This window comes from Meleagris gallopavo, chromosome 1 (genome assembly GCF_905368555.1).
Source record: "Meleagris gallopavo chromosome 1, MGAL_WU_HG_1.1, whole genome shotgun sequence".
NCBI classification, from domain to species: Eukaryota; Metazoa; Chordata; class Aves; order Galliformes; family Phasianidae; genus Meleagris; species Meleagris gallopavo.
In genome coordinates, this window is record NC_139404.1 from 184,443,459 (window position 1) to 184,462,008 (window position 18,550).

General features: G+C 42.8%; 1 protein-coding gene across 9 annotated transcripts in view; it reads right to left on the reverse strand.

The window, feature by feature from the left end:
- The window catches only part of FAT3 (FAT atypical cadherin 3), a 451,950-nt gene that overhangs the window by 375,177 nt on the left and 58,223 nt on the right, over nt 1–18,550 (reverse strand). The window contains exon 1 of one of the 9 annotated variants that reach the window (XM_085216388.1): nt 10,957–11,672. The exons of the other annotated variants lie outside the window; for them this stretch is intronic. The gene's annotated coding sequence lies outside the window, so the exon portion shown is untranslated. Of the gene's footprint in view, nt 1–10,956; nt 11,673–18,550 lie in introns of those variants that run through there. 9 annotated transcript variants of the gene reach the window in all.

Sequence of the window (18,550 nt, forward strand, 5' to 3'; positions counted from 1 at the left end):
CGTATCTCCAATCCCCCTGCCATATGCAGGGCCTCCAACCTCCACATTTCATATAGACCAGACTGCCCAGGGCACCATCCAATCTGGCCTTGAACACCTCTAGGGACGGGGCATCCACAACCTCTCTGGGCAGCCAGCACCTCACCACACGCCCTGTAAAGAACTTATACAGTACCATCAGCCATCAAACAACAGGCAAAGCACTGAAAGTATTCTGCATGTTGAAATCCAAGCAAGTTCCCTATACTGAAACCACGCATGCTTCTACCCCACTCTAGTCCTCCAATGGCTATTTCATGCACAGATATTTGAGATAATAACAATATTTTACCTAACAAAACATTAACTCAAACCACTTCAGCTTCCCAACTTGTCTGAGTCCAATCACCACAGCAGGGATTCAGTGCCTGCTACATGTTTGGGAATGTCCCAATTCCAAGCTCCAAAGAGCAGAGATCCCTATTTAAAGTCAAACTGTTAGCTTTTGTTTATTTATAGCAAAACCATTAACTACCAATCATTTATTTGTTTGCTGGAAAACTAACACTCCAAAATAAACATGAGTTGAAAGACCATTCCCAGAACAGTGAATGATATCAGGCACAGTGCTAAGAATGTAAATCTGAAACATCAAAACACATGAGGAACAAACAATCTGTTATTTCTGAGACAGAAAAGAGGTTACCCAGAAGCTTCCAGCAAGCTGCATTGTTATCTACAATTCAGAAGTTATTTATGTCCTGGAGAGTGACAGACACCTCTGTACAGTATTTGAAAATATCTTCATGGCAATCAGCATGTGCCCGGTTAAATGAGGTATCTCTTAACTCAGAGTTTTGATAATCATCATGGAAAAGTGCCTTTAAAATATATGGCATTACAGACAGACTCTAATAAAGAGTATCACTGTATTTATGAGCCCAAATCATATATCGAAATCATACCAGAAAGAAAGGAAAAAATGTAATTTAAATTTTTAGTCCTCTTCACCTTGGGAGAAGGGTGAAGTTCTCTCTAGAAGGAATAGGATTCCTGCATGTGAAGTGAGTGAGAGCAGCCTTACAGAGCTAGGGTCCATCCCTTCTCCAAGAAAGGTGTTTAAAACAAGTGGGACACTATGGGGTGCATGGGAAACCCTACACGTAGGCACATGGGGAAGCAGTAACTGCTCCTAAGCTGAATGCTATCCCCCTCCTGACATCATGACAGACGCAGGATTTTCCTAAAGCATTCACATTCAGTGACTGTCAGCAAAGCTTCGCTTCCCAAGTGTCTGTATCTATTTCAAAAATGCTACCATTGAACTCCATGATTTTCATGTACATCTGACAGACAGATCAGTGCATACACTCATCCCATTTCCAGATCAGGAAACAGGCACTGATGTTGCAAGCCTCCTGCTCCAACCCACATAGGATAATCCCAAACATGCTCCTGCTGCCAGCCCTCACTGCATGCCTGCGCTGCCCATTGTACCTGCATGAGTCTGGGAAGGAAGGTTTCCTTACAAAGCAGCACTCACCAGCATTGCATGGTTACATTTTCAAAACCAGAGGTCAAATAATTATTCTTCTCATACTATTGCTGTGGCATAGCTCTGAAAATTCGTGATTTATTCACAGCTGAGCAGTTTGGCTTCAGTTTGACAAATCATATCTAAATCTTCAAAAGTTAACTAGAGACACTGATCATGAAATGGAAACAAGTAATACTAAAAATAAATAACAAGAAGAACAACAATATCATGACTCCATCATGACTGTGAGTCCATTACTCCATAATGCTGCTGAAATTGATAACCACCAGGAATCATACAATTACAGAATCACTTAGGTTGAAAAAGACCACTAAGACCATTTGGTTCAGTCATCAGCCTCCCCATGCCAACACACCACGTCCCTCAGTGCCACATGTCCATGGTTCCTGAACACCTCCAGGAACAGTGACTGGACCACCTCCCTGGGCAGCTTGTGCCAGTGCCTCATCACTCTTTCTGAGAAGATGTTCTGCCTGACATCCAACCTGAACCTCCCCTAGCGCAATTTGAGGTTATTATATCTCACAGAAGAGGGTCACGAAGAAGAGGGTCATCTCCTAATGCCTTACCCTACTTCATTTGTTCTCCCAGAGCCAGAATCATCTGGAACCTGAAGTCAAGCTGCAGTGCCTCTACTCAAATTCTGAAAGTCCACACACGCCACATGTACACTGAGCATTGGTTAGGGCACATCACCTAAACACATGCAGCAGGGTCAGGCTTGGTTCCTCTGCCCTCGCCTTCCTCGTGCCTCCCCCTTTAATCTCAGCATGCTGTCAGTTTGCTGGAGCACATCACTCACCTCAAAGTCCCCAAAATGAAAGGATTCCAGCCTAAATTACAGCTGTTAGTTCACGTCCAGTGAGACTCTTTGCTACTGAATTTAGAACCTCAACTGAAAATGAAGTTTTGCTTATCAAGGTACTTCTTGCATATAGCTCATCCTCATTCTCCTCTGTGCACTGATTGGAAGTCAGCTGCCATTTCAATCTGATGCCTGAAAATCTCCAGAAAGTAAAAAAAAAAAATCTTTGTCACACAGCTTCAGGTCACAAATCAAAGTCATCAGAAATGACTTAGAATGAGTTGAAGCTGCACTGTTTCCTCTGTATGTTTAAGATGAAAGTAAAGAACAAAAAAGTAAGAGTTATAAAACAGCAATGTAGCTGCTTGCTAAAACAAATCTAGCAATATCACAAATCCATACAGAAAGGAAAAAAATAGGATGCATGTCACACTTGTGAAACTAACTATTACAAATAAAGAGAAAATGTGTTTAAATATAATAAAAGAAAACTCTCAATAGCTCTTGGCATATGAAAGTCACTATGAGGACTACAATAAAACTGAGAATACTGTAAAAGAGCCATCTCACATACATCCCTAGAATTTATGTTCCAGTGCTAGTGTATTAAATTCTGTAATCTTTGGCTTTGGGAAAACATGATTTTATTTTATAAAATGAACTATCATATATATTGTTTCTCTGAGAAAAAGTATAAACAAAGTAGCTTTTTTAACACTAAAAATAACTGGCTGAAACTTTCAAAGTGCTTTACGAAAGTGAGCACACTTGTAATATAAGCAGGGCTATGCACACATACAGTCGTTGTTACACACACACATTCAGCCCATCTCATCATGCCCAGCTGCCCTAGTTTTCCATTAACTACCCATCCTGAGACATCTAAACTAATTTGCTGTTACTGTTGCAGTTGTGCCCAGGAGATGTTCTAATGCCAGCTACCACAGCCTGATGCCTGCCAACTCCTTCACGAGAACTGCAGGCACAGCTGAACTTGAGACTTGTTATACTTAGGCATCCACATCCATTGCTTCATGCTACAGCTTGGAAACCACAGCAGGATAAGCCACCATCACCACCAAAGCAGCTTCCAGATTCACCTCTTTCTTCCCTTTTTCCATTTTTTTTTTCCTGCTGTTGGGTTTGCTTTGCTTTTGTTTTATGGATTTTGTCTTCCCTGAGCTTCCCTATCACAAACGCAGCCATAAATGGAGACAGAGCAGGTCCTCGGGCAGGTGGGAAGCATCCTCCTCATGTCCTTGGCAGCCCAAACTGTTTGTCAATAACAACCTGAATTAAGGCAACCAAGGTGGTGTGTACAAAGAAGAAAGTACCTTCAGGAAACATACTGAACACTACCAAAATATCAGAGTCTGAAAAAGACACATGAAGTATTTAAATGTTTTCACACTCAAATTATGCTTACTACCCAGTATTTGAACAGCTTTTTCTTTTGCTATTGTAAGATTATTCCCAAACAGTTTGAATTTGATGCTGTAGTGAATAGTAGCACGTTGACTCCTATTTGAAGCCCATTCAGCAACACAACTCCACAAATAACACGTAGGATTTCCACATTTTATGAAAAAAAAAAAAAGAAAAAAAAATGTTTTTGGCTCAAGGGAAGTTGTGCAAATAAGCTGACAAAATCATTCTCTTTTGTTTTCTCTCCTTAGGTAAAAACTTAAAGGAAAAAGAGGACATTAATCAAGAAATAGAAAAAACTTTATTAAAAGCATGACTGCCACCAAGCATTGTTAATGTCCCTGTTGTAATGACATGCACAACGCTCAGTATCCAGGGAAACGGCGTCGTAATGAAGCTGGAGACTACTGTATAAATGCACCTTCTAAATCACCCCCAAGAATGTAGACTGCTCAGGGACTGGTCAGTTTATTAGTGTGACACCCTGATAGCTTTGACATGCTGCAGTTTCAAAACAAAAAGCTAATAAGCTACTTTGGCATAAAGAGCCCTTTTGTCCGTAGTGCACAGACAGACCCTTCTTAGCATCTGCATATGGAGTTGATGCGTGGAGGTTTTCATCTTCACGAGACTTATTCAAAAATCTGTAATGATGGGCATTAATTAAACGGCATAACCAGCAACAAACAGAGCAGAGATGTTGTCATTCCTTCCCACTTCTCAAAGAACTGAAATGTGCAACAAGAGAAATACCGCAACCTTCCGCACTACTCAGAAGCCCAGTGGCCTGAAACCCACTCCAACAAGCATTCAGTTATTCTCCTGATTTCTGTGGCAGCTTATTTTACCCAACAAACAACTGAATATAAAGCAGTTCTGGTCAGGTTCAACCACTCCGTCACTATGTGGCTGAACTCGGATATTCTTCCATTTCAGTGCATGTCAGGGCTTTATAGAAGCACACACTTCAACATGCCCCTGCAAGCTTTCCCTCTGACCTTTTCACCCTGGCAGAACTGAATTCCCTTCGGTTCACACTTTTCCACAACTGTAACACCCTTTATGAGAACAAAGTACATAACCTAACCTATCTACAGTATTTCCAACGTACCCTCGGGAATAGAAGCCAAGTGCTAAGTGACCCAACTTCCAGCTGCTACTCCAAGGCACGCACACAGTCACACAACTCTATGCTCTATTTGATGCTGTCAAGTATTAAGCTGTATGAGAAAAAAAAAAAAAAAAAAGATTCCTTCATCCTTGTGCTGCTGCTTCTTTAGAGCCTTGTCTCTTTGGTTTTCAGAAGCTGTTCTCCTTCCCTGTCGCAATCCCCACTGCCTCTGTACTCAAAACTGAAGACAACATGTTTACCTCTCTCTTTTCTACCCACGCTGCTTTGGGGATGGTCTCATATCATTCTACAGATGTTTATAACCCCAATAAGTTCTGCTGCCTTTCTCACACCTCCACTCTCGTAGACCTTGGTGGGGCTGAACCTCATTTCTCACCTCCACAAACAGCCCCATCTCCTGAGCTGCCTTGTGGCAGTCTGATGCTTCTTCATCCTCTCAAGCTCTGAAGCTCATTTACAAATACCAAATTATCTTACCCAATTAACCCTTATAGCTGGTTCTATTGCCTAAGACAACTTCTTAAATGGCCATATAAATTAGGGCTGTAGCCTTCTCTTGCTACTCATTTTTGACACAAGGGATGGAACAGCTCTCCTTCAAGGACAGGCTCAGAAAGTTGGGCTTGTTCAGCCTGGAAAAGAGAAGGCTGTGGGATGACCTCACTGCAGCCTTCCTGTACCTCAAGGGAGCCTAAAAACAGGAGGGGAGACAACTCTTTGAAAGGGTAGATAATAGCAGGACAAGGAGAAATGGTTTTAAGTTCAGGGAGGGAAGATTTTGGCTGGATAACAGGGGGAAGTTCTTTACTATGAGAGTGGTGAGGTGCTGGAACAGTCTGCCCAGAGAGGTTGTAGGTGTCCTATCCCTGGAGGTGTTCAAGGCCAAACTGGATGGTGCCCTTCCAAAATGAAACTATTTGTGCTGATTCACCAAGAACTCACCAGCAAGAAGTGTTAAAGTGAGAAGATTTTAACTCTTTTGCATCTCTGAAAGGCAGGTGCTAGATGCAGAACTGCAAATTTAACTGATTCCATTAAGCTTGTCTCCAAAGCAACCTCACTTCCAGCAGTACAAGGCACCTATAGCTCCTCTTCATTCAACGGGAATATCACTGATCTCTATCATGAGAAAGTTGAGCTCTTCACCACACTGCATCTTAGCTTGTTTACTTGTCGTTCACGCTTATCTGCCTGCAGTGAATGCTGTAAGGTTTAATTAGTTTTGGTCTGTAAAACACACCAAGATCCCCCAGAAAAGCTCTCTATACACTCACAGTACAATGTCTGCAAAACCATTTTCTTGCTACCCCTAGAGTAATGAGCAGGAGCAGCTAGAGCACAACTCCAAAGACAAAGCACTGTAAGCATAAAGCTATCTGCAATCCCCATCTGTATTTGGAAGATCAAAAGTTTCAGGGGCAGCATTTTTCCTCAACACGTGCTGAAACTGATCTGGGAGTTAACAAAGGTTTTACAGTACAGCACTGGCAGAAAAAAAAAAAGCCATTCTCATCAGCATCTTTAAGCAAAAATAAAGAAGATTAAAAAAAAACAACAACATGCACACCTGGAATCAAATAGAAATCTACAACACTAATGAAAGCACCGTATAGGTTTTTTAAAATATCCCAAACAGCTTCAACTTGCCCAGGCTTCAGTATTCATTAATTGCTCAGGACACAGATTTATTTATCTATGGCTCAGAAAAGAATTCCCAGCTCAGAGGCTTTCCAAAGAACAACCCTCCCCAGTTCTGCATGGCCACCTCGGCCAGCTCACCCCGCCGTTTCTCATTCTGATGCTAATGCAGTTCAAACAATCCAGCCTTGCATTTTTTATGCATGCAATAAGCCTATCTTTAGGTCACTTAGTTGTGTCAGTTTAAATCACAACATTCCCATAGAGAAAAATCTGATCATTTTATTTATTTCTGGAGAAAGAGAAAGGAGAAGGAAAAAAAAAGTTCATTACAAAAATGCTGTTTCTGTTTGTGGTGCCTTCAAGTCCCACTGAAATCTGCACAAATTAACAGCGGTTGAACCCACGAGAAATGACACATTCTAATTAAGATTTGCATAGCTGCCCTCAAGTCAGGATACCCTGAAAATATCTGTCCAGGCATAGGTATATCATGTTATATAACTTCACATGTTATTAGGTCTTACCCAGAGACTGCTGGAATACAGGCTGAGATCCCATTGGTCTCAGTGGGCCTCAGATCTCTCTCCTTTGTAAATAACCTTGGATTCTACCACTCCAGCTCTCACAAGCATCCACACGGGGATATTCTCAGGGCTTCTCACAAGAGGAAGATGAAGTTGAAGCCATCCATGAAAGGTACTGGATTTTTTCCAGATGTGGAGCTGTTTTTAATTAATTTGGAAACATCTGAGGTATTTGTTCATTAAATATGCTTTGCATTTCACACATACACAGAAGAGAGTAAAGAAACCCAAAACTGAAGCCAAAATTATAACATCTTTCTTAAAAAGACTCTTGATATCACTTTTAGCAAAATTAGGCTTACAAGAAAATCGCAGTGAGAGCTCTGCTGTAGCACAACATAGTGATATTCAAGGCATGTGCTTCCCAACCCCAGGAAAACTCACCTTGACCTGAAAGACCCACTGATGCAGAGTTCGCCCACCCTACTCAGCCCTGCAGTTCTGAGTGCAGGATACATCCTGCTGTGCCCACCATAAAGTCATAGAATCATAGAATCATTAAGTGTTGGAAAAGACCACTGAGATCACCAAGTCCAACTGTCAGCCCACTCCCACCATGCCTACTCACCATGGCCCTCAGTGCCACATCTCCACAGTTTCTGAACACCTCCAGGGACAGTTGAACTAGATGATCTTCCAACCTTAATGATCCTATGATAGTGTCTCCTCCACCTCCCTGGGCAGCCTGTGCCAATGCCTCACCACTCTTTCTGAGAAGAAATTTTCCTAATATCCAACTCGAACCTCCCCTAGCATAACTTGAAGCCAGTCCCTCTTGACTTATCACTGTTACATGGGAGAAGATGCCTATCTTCCCCCTCACCACAACCTCCTGTCAAGCGGCTGTAGAGAGCAATAAGGTCTCCTCTGAGCCTCCTCTTCTCCAAACTGAATAATCCCAGCTCCCTCAGCCACTCTCCATAAGATTTGTGCTCCAGACCCTTCACTTCTTTGTCGCCCTTCTCTGGACATGCTCCAGGGCCTCAATGTCTTTCTTGTACTGTTGCTCATTCCACTGTACAACTGTAATAAATAAAAAACTACTTTTTCCCTGAAATATCTTCTCTGATATACAATCCAATGGCAATGCTTTAACTTCAAGACTGAAAAGGATGAAACTTACAGCAAATCATGACCTGGTAGAAGTTCTGAAGTATGAGCATACAGAAAGTTCAAACAGATAAGAAGAGAAAGAGAGACATTTCTGAGATTTCAAGCCAATGCCTATGGACCACTCACTAACAGTCAACCCCAATTAGAGCAACGAGGAACGTACCATAGCCATCTAGAGATGCAAGAAGCAAAGAAACAACTCCCAGCCTCTGCTTTTTGCCGCATTCATAGCAAGAAGTTCCACCACCAAACAGGAAGGTGAATCTGCACTCCCACCCAGCCCAGGCAGGAGGAGGTTGCATGCAGCAGCACCCAGGCAGTTCCCAACATAGAAAACTAAGGGACTTTCAGCACAAAGAGCAGACGTATTTCTGCAATATCTAACTTTGTAACAGATGTAATTTACCCCAGAAGCACAGAGATCCTCGAAGAAGGGCTGCATCAGCCCATACGCCACTCACTGCCATCGCTGGCTGCTCCCAGCATCTGGAGCATCCTAGTTAGCTCGGCTGTTCGGCGCCGCAAAGCTCTGTAGGCATCACCCTCCCGACGCTGACCCGCTCCGCATTACCACAACACAGCTCTCGCCTCCCCTCTAGCGGCGGAGCCATCCGCTGCGCGCTGCTGTCGGAGCCGTCCCCGGGCACACGCAGCCAAATCCCGGCCCCACGGCACGCTGAGATCAGCCGGCAGCAGCGCGGCCCTCCTGCCGCCTCGGGAGCTCCCAGCCGGGCCGAGAGGTGGGCAGAACCTGCAGTCAGCGCAGGGAACCGCGGCTGAGTTCGGAACGAAATTACTGACTTCTCAGAGACCTGAAAGATTCAGGTATTTTGTAGCAAAGATACGCTCCAACTTTTCCTGACCAAAGGCAAAGTTACGTATCTGGTAGCTCTGGTAGAGGGTCAAAATCAATCTAGTGATCATCAGGCAAGCCAACGTCTCAATGATCTGTAATCAATTTCACCACGCGCTGCACTGCATGTGATGCTCTCTCCCATTCCGACAACAGCACACAAAGATAAAAAACCTAAAAAACTACACGTTTCTTCACAAGCACTCAAGTTTCCTTCCTTTGGTTGCCAGTGCTAAAATATGCGAACAGCATTAAGGCAAAGGGACGACTTGCAGAGCTCGCAATCTGTATTCAGCATAATTAGCAGATGCCAATTTAACTTATTACTGCTTCTTCCTTTCCATATTATAAAAAGGATGTCAATGAAAACCTGTTATCTAAATGAGTGTTTTCTCAGTGCTGATATAAAGCAACAATCATGGGAAAATACAGTCCCAGAGTATGTGTTAGGAAATAACTGACTTAGAAATGAAATTATAAACAGCTACAGTAAAGACAGAAATTAATGCCTTCAGACAGGACTTCTCTCTCCTCCTTCATACTTCAGATTTTTAGACTTCTTAAGCCAAACTAGTTACATGTCTGGTGGCATTCCTGGTGAGTTGATAAGCAATATAGCACTCAAGGTAAGGCAGTGTTAGCAAAGGAGGCTGCTCAGCCATCTCCATCGCTGTTCATTTTAAAGTACAAGAAACAAAAAACACCCTTAAAATGCATTTCCTCGGCAGAGAACCAGCAGCCAACAAGTCAGACAGAAGGCAAACACCTAAGAAAGAAACCAAAGTCTTCCAAATGAGCCTCTCCCAAAATGGCCAGTAATGCACTGTGTCACAGCTGAGGGGACAGTTACAGAGTGCACTTCCCCTGCCTGCCAGCCTAAAACACATTTCATAAAACAAAGCCCTCTTGAACCAAGAGGCTGCAGCGTACACACATGCAGAAAAGCAGTGCACACCAACGTTAGGGATGAAGGTTTCTAACACATAGAAGATATAAAGATGCAGTCTAGGCACCATTTGCTGCTACTTCTGCTGGGTGAAGATGCCCTCCCACCAACATTTCTGCATATTACAGTGCAGTGCAAAAAAAAAAAAATTTCAGTCAACTCTCTCCTGACTCCTAGGGCTGAGTTGAAGAGCCTTGTAAGGCTATGCTCCTCTGCAGCTTTACTCTATTTCTGCTCTAACTTCATTTGTTACGCTGAGCAGAAAGTGTAAACTTCACTCCTTGCAAGAAGTAAGGAAAAAAATACTATTTCAGGCTGTGTGTAAAGCACAGAACAGAACCACAGCACACATACCCCCAATTAAACTGGTCTCTGTGGAAAGTTATTAGTTTCCACAGTGTGCACTGTAATCCAAGTAATAATTTTAAACAGGCATAAGCTGCAGCGTGCTGAACTAAGGCATTCTTACCTTGCAAAGAGTGCTTGAAGACGTTTAGTTACAGTAAAGGAGAAGAATGTGCACGCTGCCAGGCATTCCCATGTATGAGGGGACATGCCTTGCCCCACACATGCGCGCGCACACCAGCGCCTTGTGTGCTTCTAGGTGGGGAAAGGAGCAGTGAAGATGAGCAGCAGTGATAATGTCCCAGCCTTATAGCTTTATTAGGGACAGTCAGGCGGAAAGAAGCATTTCAGGTGAAAAAGGAAAAAAAAAAATCTCCCCCAAAAAAGATTTTTTTTTTTCCTTGGATGACAGGAGCTCTACAGCTCTTTGGATAAACTGTATGTAATACCTTAACGCAGAAATCCTCCTAGCCCGCCTCCCTCACCAGCCAATTAGTTGCACATGTCAAATGACACTGCACAAACAATGCACAAAGACTTAGCAAGAAAAACCAAAATATTAAAGAATCCCTTACCTTTTAGTCAGAATAAGTGACAGATAACAGGCACGAGAAACTCAGTTGGCACAGTTGCTGTACATATTTCTCTGCGGACTGCTCCTTAGTGGTCCCAAAAGCACTGAACATAAAAAAACTCCAGCCTGCCTGCTTCATTCTTCAGCAACAGAGATACATGCTGTCACGGTAACAAGAAAAAGCAAAAAGAACTACAGATCTTAGGGTTTAAAAGCCTTTGTGCTTACAGGGAAGAAGAGGGAGCAAGGGAAAGAAGGAACAGAGCAAACACTTTTAGTAAGAAAAATCTGGTCCTGGCTACAGAACTAACCACGGCACAGGATCGTGCAGTTTGAATTTCCCTGTTTGCAAGCTCCTTGGGAAAAAAAAAAAAAAAATCAGTCTTTAGGAGGAAAAAAAAATTCAAATGCATGGATTGGGGGAAGGGAGAGAGGAGGAGGAGGAGGAGGGTACTGCTCCTATGTGACATACATATGGAATGAGCATTAGAACAATGCTGACAGGACAGCTAAGCAACTGCACTCTGGGGCAGCAGTTTTCAAAGCAGAGCTTTTGCAGCTTTGCAGAAAGGAGAAGAAAAACAATAAAATAAAATTTTTAAAAAAGCTCTGCAAAGGGGGAAAAAAAAAGGAAAGAAAAAGGAAGAAAAATAACGGGAAAGAGCTGTTAATTCCAGATGAACTACCCGACAGGGGAAAAAAAGAACAGAAATGAAACGAGTTGCCTAATTTCTGAAAGGGGGGCGGGTGGGAAATGCCGCGACTGCTTTGCAGCGCAGGCAGCAGAAGCCCTGTGTCTGTGCACTTACATCTCATGCGGCGCGCAGCGGGTCCCCTCCTCCCCACGCCTCCCTCCGCCTCCTGCCTAGGAAGCTCTTGGTCCCATGGGCAAGGATTCCAGTGGACCCAATTAACACCATACTTCGCAGGCTCCTCGGTATGATCGATATTAAATAAGCTGAGTTTTAGCAGCACTGAGAAAGAAAGCTGCCGTGTAATTGGTGGCTGATGGAGGCAGTGGGATTTGGGTGGTTTTTTTCCTACTTCCCTACTCCCCAGCTCTCAAAACGATCCAAGGTAGGGAGGGGGGAAATAAAACAAGTACGTGCCAGCGCCAGTGCCACAAGCTGCATCAGATATTTGTTAGAAACTTGATAGAAACAGAACATCAGTTGCTCATTTCACTAGCTTTGCCAGTACTTTATTAAAGTGGATTTACAAATCAATGGAAGGAATCCAAAGGTTCACAAACACGCTCTTTCATCAGGCCGGCCGCCTGGCCCTACAGGAAGTTTGCTGAAGGGGTCTGGGGGCTGTTTTGCCAGCACACTTGTTTTAAATGGGCTCCCAACAACACAACTGGTTTGGTTTGGTCAAAGAAATGCAGTAAGAGGTTTGCTGCTGGAAGGGAATGCAGCCTAGTATGTTTACTGCTTCATTCCCACAACACGTGCTGCAGGCACCCTACAAATTGCAAATTATTTTAATCTGAAGGGGAAAGTGGTTGGGAGGCAGTAACCTTCTTTGGTCATGTTTTCCCTGATCTATCAATCACAGACTGCCACGTAAAAACAATCTACTACAGGCACTCTGTATAGAGGAAACGCAATTACTAGCATTAACTCTTGCCACTGCAAATTAATACAATACAGTCCACAACTGATAGAGTCTGCCTGCAAGCCATTAATCTAAGAATGAATGGCTTGTTTGCTTAAATCCAACCTGTCTAAAATTCTCAGGTCAAAATGTCCCTTTACAGATTTCTATTTGTTTGTGAGAGGAAAGGAAAAGCTTTTTTTTTTTGTGTGTGTGCTGGGGCCAGGACAAATTCAACCTAACAACACCCAGCAGTGAACCTGCTTACAAATATAGCATTTCTCTACCAGCAGTTGCTTTTGCATTTTTTTTTGTTTCTAGGGTGGCCATAATCCTCAAACCAAACCTAATAAATAGCACTGAGCAACACCCTTGAGTGAGCAGCTGGGTTGACCAGTGACTTGTATCCATCTTCTTAAATTAAAGCGAGATTGCATTTCCATGTGAGTAACATCAATTAAAAATACTCATAAAACCATGCTACTAAAGGCAGTGAAGAGTTAAATTAATTAACTCACAAAGCTTCCAATTAAATAATGTTAAGGTTATTGCTTCTAGCTCAGGGATAAAAAAAGAAAAACAAAAAACAAGAGCAGGACAAAATCCTGATAGTTAGGTAGCCACAACATGTGCCACACTGTTTGTCACAAATTCTTTATGATTCTTATTAAGATGTTCCTCACAGGGAGCAGAGGGCAGCTCTCTGTGTGACAGCGACAGAGCCCAAGTGAAAAACATGGAGCTGTATCAGGGGAGGGGCAGTTGGGGGTGAGGGAAAGGGTTGCACCAGAGGGCAGTGGGCATGGCCCCGAGCTGCCAGAGCTCAGGGTGACACAGCTCTCAGACATGGGGTTTGATTTTTGGGTGGTACTGTGTGGAGCCAGGAGTTGGACTTGATGATTCTTGTCAGTCTCTTCCAACTCAGAATATTCTGTGATTTTACAATCCCACCAGGCAAGGAGAAGACCCAAAAGAGCACCAGTAAATTGCTTATGCACACTAAGTCAGTGATTTTTGAGCTACAGTAACTCCAGGCTTCTGTACACTTGAGGAAGGTGCTATGTTTTACATTTATTGACTTCACAAGTTTAATCTAGCAGACGTAGGGATTCTGGTGCAAGAAGGGTAAGGAAGGAAATATCCCCAAGTAACACAGCACTGAGCAGGGCAGTGCTGTGTCAGAATCTGAAGGAGGGGAAAACACAAACATCCGCAGGACATCACAGAAAATGCTGCAGATCCTCTTCACAGTTGATATTGACCCAGCACTACAGCACAGCAAACACAATCCACAAGACGATGGATTTGAAATTATCTCTGGTAACACCAACCTGACTGTCCAGAGCCTGCACAGCTACATTTCCCTTCAGTCCCCTACCCTAAATTAGGAGACAGTGTGAAATGGTTCTGAGTGACCCCGAAGCAACTTCAGCCTTGTGTAGAATGCCTCCCATCACAACAGGAGCAAAGGTATGGGAAGCTCATCCCAGCAAATTCTTTCACAGAAGAACAATGCAATAAGAATATAATCCACTGAATATATCCAGGCTGAAGATGTCCAGTGGGTAGATGCATTTTGGGAAAGGCTGATGTTTACAGCTGCAGAGGGGATCGTAAGTGCTTTTGGAACCCATAAATGATCCATCAGTCGATCTGTCATCTCAACACTCTTAGGCACCAGGAAAGTCTTATTATCCCCGTTTTAGAGATGATGATTTGAACACTGAAAGCCTAAACTGCTTCCCCAAGGAGATGCAAGAAGTGCTGAAGAATAGCAGGGAACTGATTCCAGGGTTTTCAAGTCCTTTAACTGCAAAGACAGTTCTTGTTTCAAACACAAGCAACTAAGTTTGACATATTTTGAAAGTCAAACATTTGTTCCCTAAAAAAAAAAAAAAAAATAAATGAAAAAAACCCACTGTCATCCTAGTCTACTCTAACACATAAGCCAAAGCACAGTCTATGGTATTTAAGGAGTTCCTGTACTATTTAAAAAATACGCGTGTGTATATGCTGACAGGTTTTATTACAAATGAAAAAAATCATAATCCACTTTACTAGAAAATAAGTTAAATATTATTCCACAATTAGAATCCTGGTCCCATTTTGGTAGGACGTTTCAAGCCAGTGGAGAATTGCACAGAAGGATAACTCACAGGTGTGAAGTAAACGCAACAGGAAACATTTCTCAAAATAATAATACTTATTTCTCAAAATCAGACCACATTATTGGCTAAGATGTGGTACAGATAAGATTTGTGAGTACCGCAGTGCAGGCCCCGGCTCCCTGCTCCCAGCAGAGGAAGCCATGCTGGTGCTGCTGGTGTTACTGAAGTTGGGAGTAGGCCATGAGTCTCTCTCAGCACACAGCCCCACCACAGCTGCCATCCAGCGGCCTCCAATGACAGCAAAATGATGAGCCACAGGGCAGCTTAATAGAATTAGGAGGAAGAATGTGTCTTTTTCCCCAGAATTTGTTTTTATCCACATGAAAGCCAACGCTACAGAAGGTGTAAAGAGTACTTAACAGAAGTCCAAGCCAAAAAGATCTAGCAAAGAAAAAGAGCCATTACCAGAAGAGAAAGAAGTCAGTATTTACTGCTCGAGGGCAGGAACTAATGACTGTTAATGGGGCTCTACCATAGGACCCAGAGCAAAAGCAATAAAGATTTTCCTCTTTCCTCTATCAAAATCTATACAAAGTGTCAGCATTTACACTCTTTGGAGAAGTACAATCTAGCCGGATGCTGCTCAAGAACCTGTGACAAACTGCAAACATGAGAGATTAGCTATGTAAAGATACACTGTGTAAAAACAATTTGTAACAGCTTATCCACTTTACTACAAGTATCATCAACTCTGTCCATTATCCAAACCTTCTAATTCAACTGCTCCTGCTCTCAAAGACTACAGCCTTTGGCAATATTTTAAGTTGCTTAGGTTTCCTTTTTCATATACTCTTTTGGATTATTAAAAAGCAAATAAATTGGTAGGCTTCTCTTTCTTCCTTTAATATTTGGTTTCGTATAGAATGACAAACACTAAAAATTTAAAAAAGAAAAAAGTAGTAACTAAAACATTGGTACTCAGAAACAATAGTGAACGCACAGCGATGTGGTCTTTGTCCAACAATGTGAAAAAATGTCAGTGGATATTTTAAATATTTACCAAATGACTAGGAGATGTATCAGGTTGCACAGATTGGATTACACACACTTTCAAGAGATGATTCATTTTAATCTATATCAGCAGGCTTCGAGGTTTGCTTTGTTCTTTTTAATTTCTAATTACATTTTACAACTGGAATAAACAGTGAACACAAAAAAAGTAGAAAAAAATAAAGGAAAAACAACCATTTAAGGCACTTAACATCAGAGAATGTTAGTCAGATAATTAGGATTTACAACTATACAATAAACCATGGTGAGGTTCAGCTGACTAATGCTCTGCACTATTATGTAGTGAATACCAACGATAAAAGGGCAATTTCGCATCTGAAAACAGGGTTTCAGTGAATTGCAGCTGTAAGATAGAAGGGCCTGGTTAGTGCCTTCTCAATGGCATTTATCACAGAGGCCCAGCACTTCTGAATGGAGCCATGGCACCTGTTCTATCTGTTCCTGCAGGGGACCCAACAAGGAACCCAGGCCATACACCATCCCAGAGGCCTCCAGGGTGACCACATCACCACCCAGGCAAGCTCAGTTAAAGCTAGTGGGACACTCACACTGTAAATGCAGGGGAGGAAGGAGCTCCTTCCTTTTAGAACAAACTGAAAGGAAAGAAAAACTGCTGGAAGAAATTCCTACTCCTAGCTTTAAGTGTCTGGCTGTGGTTCTCAAAGCAGGCAGTGCAGGGCTCCTGCACGTCCAGCCCTGGATAATTCCACAGTCAGCAGGATGTAGTCCATCCCACTGCATGTTTATGGTTACAATGACACACATCTCATTCACAATACTACTTAAAGATGCAGGGGAGTGTTCATGGGAAGCAATAACGCTCTCCTTAAACTTTTTTCTACACACCTTTCCCTGTAAAGAGTTACTGAGCTTCAGTTCCTCCTCTACGGCAAGGAAACCTTCCCCCACTACTCTGGCAATAGGACAGCTTTGGGATGAAGTTGTCTCAAATGTAGACAGAAGGGCATCCTAACACACAGCCAGAAGAACTCTTACTTGGTCAGGACACATCAGCACCTCTCTGCTGAAAAACCACCAACGTGGGTCCAGATACTAGAGTGGGAAAATAAGTATGAATAAAAGCATTATAAGTACCTAAGTAAATTGCTATGTAGTGGTCTGTTATTGCACAGGAAAAAAAAAAAGAAAAAACAGAAAAAAAAACCAACATGTGATGATATGGCTCCACAGTTAATTTTGGTTACTGATCCATCAGGCCTTTCTATGAGATGCAGACACATAACATGGAATGTATTTTAAGTGTCACTTTGCTTGAATATATACCTCCAACACATGCTAATAACAGTTTAAATGTAAAACCTTTCCATGTCACAGCTGCTCACATCTATTACTTCTGAAGACAGAAAGTAACTGCTAAGCATCATTCTTCAGAAATGGAGAGAGAATGTGGGAAAAGAGATGGATGGATTTGGCAAGAGATTGCAAAGGCCTAGGATTTCTGTCTCCTGCTCACGGCAAGCTTACATACTTTATTCCTTCTCCAGTTTTATTTTAGCACCAACTTTTCTGAGTGCCTTTTTCAAGCCAGCTCAGCCCAACATGAAGTGTGCTGGCACATTCCACCTCCGCAACCCCATCACCGTGGTCAAGCAGTCAAAATCCTCATCAGCTCCCATTTTCAGACTGTATGTTCCATAAGAGTAGTGGAAAGCTTTCCTGCTATATGTGGATGTCTTCCTGAGAGCCTTCATGTGGATAACACAGCTTGCAGGAGGACTCGGAGCACACCAGAAGGTGAGGGCTTCCCATACCACCAAGCTCAGCTCCTAAATTTCAAGGGGCATCTCTGGGGGTCACTGGTCACCCTGTAGCTCAAATGTATTAGTTGCAGATTGAATAGGCAAAATTACAAGTCTCTCTTCTGAAGCCTTATTTTCCACTGTTTTGGCATCAATTTTCACATTATATTCCTTTTTTTTTTTAATCCTTCCAGACAAATACTTCATCTATGGTTTGCCCATAGACACCTCAGCTACCTCTGTACAATTAATGAATATACAGATGTTAGGTATCATAGAGAGCTTGGCTATGATGTTATTACACCAAAACAGGAAAAAGAAACGATAGGTACACACGCCCATAACCTGGGCTCACACAGGAAACTTCAGTGGAGCAGATCTCCAGAAGAGATCCTTTTCCACTGGTGATCAGCTCTTAAATGGGTCTAGGAGAGGTGAAGCCAGGCTCCACCCCTTCCGACAGCACAGGTGAATTGCCTTCACCTGTGCTCCCGTGGCTGACTCACTGCTCGCCTCAGGTGATTAATCAGAGGTTCAGGCAGTCCCTATACATACCTCTTACAGAGTAAGGCTGAGAAGATATATAGACACTACTTTGAAAAACTGCCCCTTTCTAGTAGGTTTCTAGCATGGCCAGACTGAGGGTCCTTTTACTGGGAGAAGGTAGATTAGCATAATTGCCTTATAGTATCAACAGTTTCTGTCATCTTCAGAACAGATGTTCTCCAAGTTCTGCCTTATTTGGTAAATGGTAGCAAGTGACAACTCACATCCACTTCGTGGAGGGCTCCTGAAGTGAACTGAATGGATGTTTAAAGAGACTTGTGCTTAGGACTACACCTTCAGTTGCCATGAGTGCTGGAGGCTGAACCTGGCAGGACTGATGTCTTCATCTGGGCCCTGAAGGCTGAGGATGCTCCACAAACAGACATCAAGGCTGGAGGTCCTGGCACTGGGAGCTGGGAAGGAGCAGGTGATAAACTGCAGCACCCAATTATTAAATGGTAACTGGGATGTTCTCATCATGGTGCAGTGATGGCAGGAAGAAACTGCCCAGTAA